The 12,788-nt window shown below is 44.5% G+C and overlaps 1 pseudogene; it reads right to left on the bottom strand.

Moving 5' to 3' along the window:
* Positions 1-12,177: 12,177 nt before the first annotated feature.
* LOC139266455 (U2 spliceosomal RNA) lies at positions 12,178-12,411 on the bottom strand (annotated as a pseudogene).
* Positions 12,412-12,788: the final 377 nt, after the last annotated feature.

Below are 12,788 nucleotides of genomic sequence, written 5' to 3'. Positions count from 1 at the left end.
GCTCTTCCCTTAATTAAAGGGACAGGCCCAAGCTGCGAACTCTGCAGTAATGAAAGTGGCCTCCCTGGACCACTGGGGAGCTGGGGTGTTGTGCCAACGGTCCGGCGTTCAAGCAGAGTGTCGGGCTGACCGATTGAGACACGGACCCCGCGTTCAAAGCACTTGGCAAAACCGGAGGACTTGTTTTTTAATGGCCCACATTTCCCCTTTAATTTGCACCCTGCGAGCGGCCGGCCGCCCTGTAAGCGCCCCCTGAAGCTGTTGCTGGCATTGCCCTGCGCAGCTTCAGGGGGTGATACCCAATTTAGGGTCTAAGGCACTAACGAATTTAACAGGAGTTGTTAGTGGTGCCGCGCCTGGGTGAAAAGTTGTTTGCGCCCCTCTGGTCTCTCTGCTCATGCACCCCCTTTAGGATTGCACCCTTTAGTTTATATTGCCTCTCCTCATTATTTCTACCAAAATGTATCACTTCACACTTTTCTGCGTTAAATCTGCCATGTGTCCGTCCATTCCATCAGTCTGTCTATGTCCTCTTGAAGTCTATCACTATCCTCCTCACTGTTCACTATTCTTCCAAGTTTTGCGTCATCTGCAAATTTTGAAATTGTGCCCTGTGCACCCACATCCAAGTCATTAATATATATCAAGGAAAGCAGTGGTCCTAGTACCGACCCCTAGGGAACACCACTGTATACCTTCCTCCAGTCCGAAAAGCAACCATTCAATAAATGATGCATTCACTCACCTTGACCACTCGTGTGAGATCATTACTTTTTGTGGCACTAGATCTAGTTCCTGGGGACAACACTCGTCTCAGTGATGGCTCGAGCAATCTCCTCCCATAGGCTTCTGGTTTTCAGCATTGAAGGCTTCCTGCCCCATTGTGGGTAGAGGACCTCATGACATCTTTGGACCCCAAGGACAACGGCCTCCAGGGCCACATCAGAAACTCTTCTTGCCCGTTCCCTTGGCTGTTGGGCCATGGCTATATTCAGACTGACAATGAGGTGCTTCTGTTACAAAGCACCTCCCCTTTAGGTGGTGCAGAGAGCTTAGGCCAAACTTTATTGGCCAGTAGACTGCACCCGATATTGGCCCTGATGGTGAGCGCTAAACCAATCAGCAGTACTATTCGCACTGAGATCAGTGCTGTATTCATTATAATGAGCAGGTAGCATATATTTTGCATGCTGCCTGTATCGCTTTGAATGGGCGCAGGCACATAGCCCTCGCGATACCCCGCCTGTTTTAGGGCCTTAGTCAATTTCTAGTTCATGGCGCAGCTATAGGATACAATCCATTCCAACATTGGCACGCAAATAGAGTAACTGCTGAAAGACAGCACAGAATGGAAGCAGGCCGACACAAGTATAGCAGAATTATACCTGTTATATATATGGAACACATCCAACATTTGCATTCTTATGTATTAGAGCAAATTTATCTACATTACTGCCTGTCACCATTAATCACCATTATTTTAGTATACGACATGAACCCTTCTCATCAAAGCAATTTCTAAATTTGTTTACTTTTGAAATATGAAAATTGAGATCTAGATCACCTTAAAATGACAGTGTTGTCCATGTTTGGTAATGTTTCCTTTTCCTTATATGTTTATAATAACATATACACCAAAGTATTATAACCCAGTAAAACAGAGTCTATTATTTTTCACTTAAACATCTCTTCCTGTTGGGTCAGAGGATCACATTGTTTATTTTCTAGTAAACCCATTGGTTTTACATCCTAATATTTGGATTTCCAGCATATGCTATTTTGGAGCATAGGTTAATGCCTTCATGTTAAATTGCTTTGTGGTATCATGCTGGTTAATACGCTCAGCAAAATTCATATGGTGATATTTTGAGTCATGAACCAATTTAAAATAAATTGGCTAATAATTTTGTTAAAATAGTGCACGAGTGGTTAAAAAAATAGGCATAGCGAAATTTCTTAATCTTTTTCAAGAAGCATTCCTTTTATCATGCGGTGGATAGTGACTTAGTAAACTTAAGGGGAACATGGAGAAAGGGTGGAAATGAGAAAAAAAGCTGCAAACACCACAGACGATGAGAAAAGGTGTTTCACTCTGCAATAGGTTTTGGGAAGCTGCTTATTTACTCTTTTAGGTTCTGCTGCCATCATAACCTGCGAGTGTGTTAAAGTGTTGTAACCCATTCCCAGCCATTCTTCCATACATAACGTATGCTTGATCGGAAAAGGACATTCTTGTAAACTGCACGCTCTTATGTCAGAATATACAAAATATTTCATTGTGACTTTGCACCTTTGATATCAGCGGTGGGAATTCCCATGGGAATACTCGCGCTCTGCCCCCTAGCTTCGGCAGAAACCCTCTTTACATGTAGAAGCACAGTTTTTGCCAAAGTTAGGGTGATGGATTGGAAGAAGCCCCAAGGAAACTCCAGGCACCATTGTCTATGTGACACTGCACCTGTAATAGCATATAGCCATGGCCCCTCTTAAATAATGATGGCAACAGATTGTATTTATATAGTGCCTGTAATAGAGTAAAATGTCTCAAAGTGTTTCACAGAGGCATAATTCCCCCCAAAAATGGACGTCGGACCATAGAAGGAGATATTGGGAGGCATGACTAAAAGGTTGGATTTAAGAAGGTCTTAAAGGATGAGAGGGAGGTGCAGAGTCAGAACGGCTTAAGGAGGGAATTCCAGACCATGGGGCTAAGACAGCTGAATGAATGGCCTCTAATTGTGGACAAAGGGAGAATGAGGATGAGCAAGAAGCCAGAGCTTGGAGGGGATTTGTTGAAGGGCTGGAGGAGGTTACAGTGATGTGGAGGTGTAAGATCATGAAGGGATTTAAACACGTGAATGAAAATTTTTACATTGAGTCCTCTTTTCAATTGGAAAATCAGATAATTACCAAAACCTTCCTTTCGCTTACTGCCATTACTTTTCCAGCAGGAGGTCACCAGGTAGCAGTATCAATAAGGAACAGTATTGCTCACTACTAAATAGACTGTGAAATTACACAAGCTTTAGCAACATTTATTTTGCAGTTCTCTGTCTTTTATAACAGGATAAAAATGTAATTTTAAATTTTATGTCAGATATACAGAGGGTGGCAGAGTAACATCAAGGGGAAACAGTGAGAAGAAAATGGAAGGAAATGAAAATGAAACAAACATCATTTCAAGTGCAGAAATGTAGCATTACGACTTGAAATAATGTTTTCAGAGTGCAAAATGTTCGGAATGTACACTGCACATCAGCATTTTGAATTTAGAAACTGGGGATAATTGGGACAAATTGCTTTTGTAGTCCCGTTCCCACCCCCCAATGGTCAGCTAAATATGTGCAAGTTTGAACATTTTAATGTTCTACAAAGTTAGGAATCAGTAAAAAATTAAGATGTTTTGTGTTTTTGTTTGACAACTTGTTTTGCAAACTGGTATCAGTGAAAGTGACCATAAAGCTGTCAGACTATCGTAAAAAGCCAACTGGTTCAACAATGTTTTTTCGGGAAGGAAACCTGCCGTCCTTACCTGGTCTAGCCTATATGTGACTCCAGTCCTACACCAAGGCGATTGATTTTTAACTGTCTGCTCAACTGGCCTAGCAAGCCACGCAGTTGTACCAAACCGCTACAGAGAATAACATCTGCGGCAGTTCAAGACCATGTCCCACCACTACCTTCTCAGGGCAACTAGGGATGGACAATAAATATCAGAAACACCCACATCCTAGGAATACATTTTTTAAACTTGTGGGAAATTTTATGAGGGTGAAGTGTTTAAGGTGCAAGTTGTGATGTGCTCGGGATTCATAGGCTGCTTTAGACCCTAGAGGTTTTGGTTGTCACAGACCCCTCAGTCACCACTTGATACAAAACATATTAATAAACTAAGTGATAAATGTCTATCAAAAATGTGGGAGAGCATTTAAAAATCAGAGTGTTGTTCTTGAAATGAGGAGGGTGGGCTGGAAGGTTGAGTTAGGAATAATTCGCCCCATAAATCAGTATCACGAGGTTCATTAATAGAGATATAATCAGAAATAATGATTTCAGTGATTTACCAGCCAGGGCCTTTTATCTTTTATGTGATATATAAAACTACGCTCATACATTCCTGAATGCAATTTTATTGCAGTTTCCTCTGCCGACTTTCTCTCTTTAGGCCTCATACACACGGCCATTACTATCAATCAATAAATGCAGAAATTTTGCTTTGTTTGCAAAATCATAAAAATCCCCACAGCCGGACGCAATCTGTGGTACTGCAGTAGGTGGTGTCCTTCACACATCTAAGGTCACAAGTTTCAACACTGTGGGAGGGTTCTGTACAGTAGGGTGCTTTCAACATTAGACATTCATTTGGGGAACTCCACCATTTGGGTGGCAGCTGTGGCTCAGTTGGTGACATGCTCACCTCTGAGTAAGAGGGTTGTAGTCCAGCGACCTGAGCAAAAAATCTAGGTTGGAGAAATGCTAACGGGGCGCAAATGACTTTTCGCCCGGACAAGGCACCACTACTGACCCCTGGGAAATTCCGTGGGAGTTTAGTGGCGGCGGCAACCGGTAGCACCCTGCTCCGCTGCGTCGGCGATGACAACGTCGTCACTGTGCGCAGCGACCCGTTTTCGCTCTGGAGCGAAAATTTGGTAGTGCCCTTGAAGCTGCTGTGGGCAATGCCTGCACCAGCTTCACAGGGGGCCTATCGGGCTGTAGGCCGCTCACGGGGCGATAATTAAAGGGGAGGTGCAGAAGGAAAAGAAAATGACCAACTTACAGGTCGTGACCTTCTTGTTGGTAGATCACGGGGTCTGTGCCGCGATCTTGCAGCCCAACATTCCGCTTGTGTGCCGGGCTGCTGCCATGGCACCCCGCTCCCTGGTGGTCCAGTGATGGCCTCCTGTCCCGCCTGCAGAGTCGGCAGCTTAGCTCTCACCTTTAATGAAGGGGAGGACCCTACCTACACGCCAGCGCTAAGTGGCCCACCGAATAGCGCTGTGAACTTTGCGTGGCTTTGCGCCCCGCTCCCGCCCTCGAGAGGAAGTGAAACCCGATATTTTGCACTGCACTTTCTCTCGGGGGTGTAACCTAAATATAGGACGCAGGACGGGTCTTCTGTGCTTGATGCAGGAACTACTGCCTCATGACTGTTAACGCCCCCAAATAGGACGGTACCGAATTTTGCGGCCATTATCTCTACATTATTTCACTGCTGTTTGTGGGATTTGCTTTGTGCATCACTACCATATGACAACACATGAAAAAGTACTTCAATGCCTATAAAGCTCTTTGGGACGTCCTGATGTAATGAAAGGCGCTATATAAATGCAAGTCTTTTCATTCTTTCTTAACTCCTCCGCTATCTGTCAACAGTAGAACTGATGGTGTGACATGGGGTGAGTGCCTTACTTGACATGTGGACAACATAATACAGACCCTGTCGTTTATAGTGGGCGAGTTGGTGTTAATGTGGTTGCCCACTCTAAGTAGTGGACGGTTAAACCGAGGAGGGCAGAATAGAGACTGATAGCGTTCTAGCACTTGGCCCAAAATTGCACCAAGGCATAATTCTCCAGCTCCACCTTGTACATGTAGGAGTCAAGACAATGGCCCAGATTTTGCAGTCAGTATGGCGGTGTACTCTCAGAGTACGCCGCCACACCTCCTTTGAAATCCACTATAAGTTCGGGATTTCCGTATGTGCTTGTGCATGAGCGAAATCTGGAACTTGCGGTCTGTCAACACGGGCCATGAAAAAGCAATTGCTGGCACACAGTTGGACTATTTTCCCAGTGACTGGCCAGCAACTGCGTATGGAAATGTCACGGTTGTTATAAACAGGCGTAGGGCCTGTTTCCATCAGTGTAAGGGGATACCTCAGACAATAGTTAAATATTTTCATTTCGTAAATTATACACATACACTGTATCAAATGTGTTTTTGCAAATATTGGCCCGGATTATAGTTTTAATGATGTTGAAAATTATATCAAAAAATTTAATTTTCAGTGAGGTTGGTGGAATGAAGATAATTATGAATAAAATTCTAATTCTGTAAATTGTAATTAGATGAGAATTTGGGATTCAATTACATCTCATTATGGGATTCCCTTTGGAAATTATTAAAATGGATTTCTGCCTTGTGATTGGAGGACCATGCTCATGTGATTCCAGGTATGCTTCCACACCACCTATGCCCCTGGGAACTGTGGGCCATTACGCTGCGCTCTGCCTCGGAGCCTCAGACCGCAAGTTTTCGCAGCATCGCCGCCAGCAGGTAGGTGCGTAATTCCTTCGCGGGTTGGAGGTATACTCTGGAGGTACGCCTCCCACCGCAATCTTTGGCCTAATAAAGGTCATGCCGCTCACTCAGCCATTATTTCACCACCACCCCGATACAACCAGTGGTAATCTCTGACTACACTACAATATTGAGGCACTCAGTTCCTACACACCAGGAGAATAGTTAGTAGTAGAAGCTGAACGACATTTAATAAACTCTTCAATTTTCCTGAAATCAGAAGAGCTTTTAAAACGGTAAGCAGAGGGGATTAGGGTAATCACACTTTAATGAAGTGCAAAAAAGCTTATCGAATTGCCTGAAATAATCAGCGTGCTTAATACGTTGTGAGCGACGCCTTTGTAATTGACTCCTATGGTGATGGAAAAGGAATAGGTGGTTGCTTGCCCTAAGTGGCAAGGACTGTACACCGATTGCATTTTTGATGAGCTGCATCAGTTTAATTTATATTATATGGTAGTTCACTCTTCATAGAGTGGTGATTCTAACCTAGTGATTATAGCCTAGTGATTATAGGACTGGACTAGCAACCCAGAGGTCATGTGTTTCAATCCCTCAAATTGTAACATTGAATTTAATAAATCAGGGAAATTATGGGCTAGTACCAGGAAAAACTGACAAAAGCTACTGTTGTAAAAACCTAACTGGTTCACTAATCTCCTTCAGTGAAGGGACCTTACGTCCCCTACCTGATCCAGCCTATATGTGACTCCAATCCCATGCTATTTTGTTGACTTTTAGTGCTTTGAGGGCGATAAATACTGCCTTGCCATTGTTGTTGTCCACATCTCATGAAAAAATAAGGAGGAAAGACTTGCATTTATATCGCCCCTTTCACAACCTCAGGCCATCCCAAATGCTTTACAGCCAATGAAGTACGTTTGAAGTGTAGTCACTGTTGTACTGTAGAAAACGCAGCAGGAATTTGTGCACAGCTAGATCCCACAATCAGCAATGTGATAATGGATAGATAATCTGTTTTAGTGATGTTGATTGAGGGATAAATATTGTCCAGGACACTGGGGAGAACTCCCCTGCTCTACTTGAAAATAGTGCCATGTGATCTTTTATGTTTACCCAAGGGAGCAGACGGTCTAATATCTCATCCAGCACCTAGGGCTAGATTTTCCACATTTTTTGCATGCTTGATGATCTGAAAATCCATTTTTACCACCCACGCCGTAAATAACGCCCATTTTGGGGTGATATGCCCAAAAGTGTAAAATCTAGCCCATAGATTTTTATACTCAAATCCTAAAATGTTATTTTTTAAAAGAAATCTATCTCATTTTCATTTGAATGAATCAATACTAACTGATTCTACCACCTCCCTACGGAGTGTTCAATAGATTGACCACTCACGCACTGAAATATTGTTTTGGCAGATTAGTTTTGAGTTTATCCCTCATTGAAGCGATTGTCCTCCAGTTTTATAGTTCTGAACGAGGCTTGTTAAGGTCCACATTATCTAGTCCCTTTAGAATCCTAAAATCAGCAATCATATCACCTCTCGACAATCTCTTTTCCAGTGAGATCAAGCCCAATTTACATAATCACTATTTATAATCCAATCCCTCCCATCCCCTCATTCATCCTGGTTGTTCTCTTCCATTATTAAAATAATACAGCACATATACAGCAAATAAACCTACATAAATCATATCAAATAACTACAATTAAGCAAGCACTGTGCTGACCATCTGTAACATTTTCAGTTACTGGAATGCTCTTTATAGCTTTCCTTAGCTCATCATCATCATAGGCGGTCCCTTGAACGAGGATGACTTGCTTCCACGAGTTCACAGATGTTTCAATGAAGGACCCGATGTTCCAGTCCTGAAGGCCTGTGCGTGAATTTTTTTAACGTGTGGTGACCGTTGCACATCAGCCACCGCACGAGCTTGACAGAGCTAGGCCTTTATCCAGTGGTAAGGATTAACCAGGCAAGGATTAACCACAGACCTGCTGTGTTGCACGAACCTAGTACGCACATATATCGCAGTGTGGGCAGGCCCGTGCTGCCCCTGGGCCCTCGGCTTTTCTAGGCCCCGTACCCTCATTCGCCGCACCTCCGCCACGATGTTCCAGGGCCTGGCGCTCCAACTCTATTTATAGACCCGACCTGCGGTGGTGTTCTCACACAGGTCGGCTTAGCTACTGTACTGCTAGAAGACTGAGAGGGAGAAGCTTGGATTTTCCTCTGCTTAGCACCTGGTTTTCAGGTGGCATTTGTACAGGTAGAAGCAGTAAATGTAGCTGGGATTGGTTATGTCAAATTAGTGTTGAACCAATTGTTGTCAATATCCGAGAAATTAGTTTAGGCCAGTTTTGAAGCAGCAAATAGGTGCAGGGACTGGTTCCTGTGCCTGAAGATGAAGGCCCCCCGAGGGTTGCGACAAAATACCCTCCACAGACCTCATCGATGTAATTGTGGCGAGCTGCCAGTGCCTGTCGCACTGCCACAGGGCTCTCAATCAAGTCATGGGGATCGGGACGGGATGTAGGGGGGAGGACAGTGGGAGGGCGACAATTGCACTCCTGCTCTTCCTGGCTCCACATCAATGAAAAAAAATGACATTTATATTTTTAGTAGCGGCTGCTGCCTAGGCCAGAAAACCTGTGGTGAAAGCTTGACGCCTGCTCTGCTCAGGATAACACTATTTGGCAGAGGGGTCCTAAAATAGATATTAAGCCTCTCATTAGCATATACAAGGGGCTTAATGTTTGTTTTAGGCGGCTGCCCTGGATGCCTGAAAAATGGCCCAACAGAATGCTGGTTCAGATGTTTCTGGAGTCCTTTTGGCTCAGGATGTTGGAACCTGAAATTTGTCTAACTGCAACTGTTTTACATCCGGAAAATAGCCCAATTTCTACCCCCATCATTTCTGCACTCGGCAGAAACACCCACCTATTTTTGGAAAGGTGAATTCCTATAAGATGGAGTAAGTACTTATTTGCCTTTCATTACTGACTGAACTGCACCCAGTCAGAGGTCTTGCTGGATGCTACAGAAATAGCTGAAGGAGACTTGAAGGTCCCAGTATCTTCCAAGGCTTCACCAAAACCTGTTTTCCTCAACCAATTCTGACAGGTCCCAATTGGAATCACATTGCTTGCGGTATCCCGATTGGGATGAACAACTCAGCAAAATGCTCTTGCATACTTTGGCCAGGATTTTGCCGGCACTCAGAGTACGGTTTCGGAGGGGGCGTCCGCTGTCAAAATCTAAAAGATTGAGAGCGGAGCGGTATCGTGCTCTGAACCCGCGTCCTTGTAAGTTTCTAAAGAGCCTGGCCTGTCTTCGCTTCACAGATCTGACATCAAGTGGCGAGCCAGTCAATTAACATTATTAAGAGGTTATTTAAAGGTATTTAAAAATAATGTTATCAGTTACTTAACTTTTTAAAAACTTTTTCAGGAGGTTCCCGTCACTCAGGCATCACGTCAGGTGTGTCGGGTTCTCAATGACTCTCCATTGCTGTGAATAGGTGACAGTTGCAAAAGTGGTATAAAAACTACCATTTCACAGCTTTTCACATTCCAATGTTAGAAGCTGGAGACTTCAGGATTTAGAAAACACATTTGAGCTTTATGCAGTTTCGATGTATTTGAAGTAAACCCTCTATCCACTGTCACCTCCTTGAAGCAATCTCTCTCACCATTTACAGATTGCTTCTGTCATCTCAATTTCAGTTTTCATCTGTTCCAGCTTCCTTGAAAAAATCTCATCTTGGTCCTCAGTGTCAGCTGTGGCTCAGTAGGTAGCACGCTCTCCTCTGAGTCAGAGGGTTGTTGCTGCACACCAGGGACTTGAGCACAAAAAATTCTAGGCTGACGCTCCAGTGCAGTGCTGAGAGAGCACTGCACTGTCAGAGACGCCATCTTTCGGATGAGACATTAAACCAAGGCTCCATCTGTTCTCTCAAGTGGACATAAAAGATCCCATGGCACTATTTCAAAGAACAGCAGGGGAGTTATCCCCGGTAGCCTGGCCAATATTTATCTCGCAATCAACATAACCAAAAAAAAACAGATTATCTGGTCATTATCACATTGCTGTTTGTGGGAGCTTGCTTGTACACAAATTGGCTGCCGCGTTTCCTACGTTACAACAGTGACTGCACTCCAAAAGTACTTCATTGGCTGTAAACCATGATCAGCCGCAACACCGACATCACCAGGCACACCAGCATCACTACCAACAACACTAACTTTCTCCGCAGTCACCTGATGCTGCACAGGACACAGGGCATCAGCACCCAACCACATTGTTGCCCGGGACGCCAGCGATGGCCTCACCATGGCCAGATTTACTTCACTTGACACTTCCCCCCCCACCCCCCTGGCTGCCACATGATGCGTCAGGTTGGCACCACCCCACACCAGCACCATAAAGCATCCCTGCAATGCCCAAGTCATTCCTTTCACACTCATCACCATTTGGGGTGGGTTGGGGGTACCGTTATGTTTCATCATTCACTGCAACTCACTAAGCCACTTCCAAAGGTGCACACAAATCTGTCCAAGAAGGGAACGTTTTGAAAATAAAGATTTCAATCTTTGACAACACATTACAGAAACTTTACATGAACATTGGCTATTGACCCAAGTGCTTACCCATGTGTGTTATTAGTTAGTATGATTGGATAAGGATGAGGGTGAGTGTGAGGGGTGGCTAGTGAGATGGGGATGTGATAATGTAGATAAACAGAGGGGGATAGATGGAGGTGCAAGGTAAGTTGGTGTGAGTAAGGATGCGCAGGAGTAGGGTAGGGAAGGCAGAGCGATGGGGTTGTGATGAGTGCCACAGCATAAGGTTGATTGTGGCTTTGCAGTAATATATTGTGATCTAATGGGATCATTGAAAGGTTTGCGCCACTGCAGCCTGGTCCTCCTGATGACATCCCTGCTTGTGCCCTCCTGGGCAATGTGCAACCAGGCTGCTTTGGTGTCCTGGGAAAGTCACTTCTGCCCATTGGAAGGGTAGTGGACCTCCCTGTGTGCTCTGACTCCCTCTATCAGCATCAGGAGTGAGTCATGGGTGCAGAACACTGACAGAACAACTGTTAAACTGTGGCTATGGCCCCTTTAAAGAAACCGGCTGATGACATGTCATCAAATGATGCCATCAGACCTGCTTCCTTTTAATTGGCCGGGAACCTCACAGGGTGGGCTTAGTCCAATGAGTTTAAAATCATTTTGGAGGCCGGGATTGAAACAACTGCGGGGTTGGGACCCGCATGGACGTCGCCCGCTGTGATTGGTAAAATCCTGCCCTTTGTGTGGGAGCTTAATTTTAATATTGAAATAAGGGAATAATGAATATAAATCTGATCACCTGTGAGTTCTTGGAGTTTGTAATGCCCGCCTTGACTGGACGCAAAGCGACGCTACATGAACAAAGCAACTCATAAAGGGACACAGGCATTTTTAATGACATTTTAATGTTGTCTTTTGCAATGTGTTTTTACTGCTAGTTTTGAAAATGCTTTATCATGTTAATCTTTCTTCGCTTTTTTTGTTTTACATTTTTTTGGTGTTGGTTTTTCCTTCGCTCTGTTTTATTGGCACCAGAACAGGTCCAGAATGTGTATGTGGGCAGAAAAACTCATTACTGTCTGCAAAATTATCAGGAAGTCTGCTGTAATTGAAGAACTTATAATTCAGCTGAATGAGAAAATAGTAAGTGGTTTGAAAAGGGGCCTCTTCTAATACAATGCGCACCCCGACTGAGGGAGCAACAAGCTGCTAACTGTATTTTTTTTTTATTCGTAACCAATCTTTCCAATTCTTTGTCAAATCACAAAAGCCAGAGGTCACCTTGCACACATCAAGGATCACTCTGCGCCAATGCTCTTAGCCAAAAGGCCGAGAGCCACTGCACCGTTCCTGGAAGTACTGCAATACCAGGTTCGTGCCATGGAGGTGGATGGGTCAGGCCCCCCACACACCTCCGTGGAGGTGGATGGGTCAATCCACCCCACCCACCTCCTATTTCCAAAAAGCATAGGAGAACCACCTTCCTGATCCAGGGAGAACCACTTTGGGGTCATGGTTACTCCCCTGTCAGGTCAGTTACGCATGATCTTAGCCAAAAGGCCGAGAAGCTGCTAACTGTATGCTATAGAGTCCCCTGCCGGTTGGCAGGGTGGTTTAAAGTTAATGATCAGGGTTATTTTCAAAGCCCCCCGAACTGCATTACTTCATGGTTGCAGTGGTACAGGGTGAAAGAAGGAACGCCAGGGAGATGAGCAGGCATTATAATAGATCATGTCTGCAGGTTGTGGCAAGATATTTTAAATAGTATGGCCATACTGCCATCTCTTTTTCCATTGAATGGCAGCATGACCCATTTGCCCAATGTCACTGGAATGCTACACCTCCCAAACCTTGCAGGGTCGTTGATGGCAGCCATGTGGCCATCTTGCAACAGCTTCCTGCTCCTCTTCTGCCACAACCATTTGGTTTCCCCCATTTGGTTTCCCACT

The sequence above is a fragment of the Pristiophorus japonicus genome, chromosome 6, assembly GCF_044704955.1.
Source record: "Pristiophorus japonicus isolate sPriJap1 chromosome 6, sPriJap1.hap1, whole genome shotgun sequence".
In the NCBI taxonomy this organism is placed as follows: Eukaryota; Metazoa; Chordata; class Chondrichthyes; family Pristiophoridae; genus Pristiophorus; species Pristiophorus japonicus.
The sequence above is the reverse complement of the archived record's forward strand: the minus strand, read 5'-3'. Positions and strand labels throughout refer to the sequence as shown.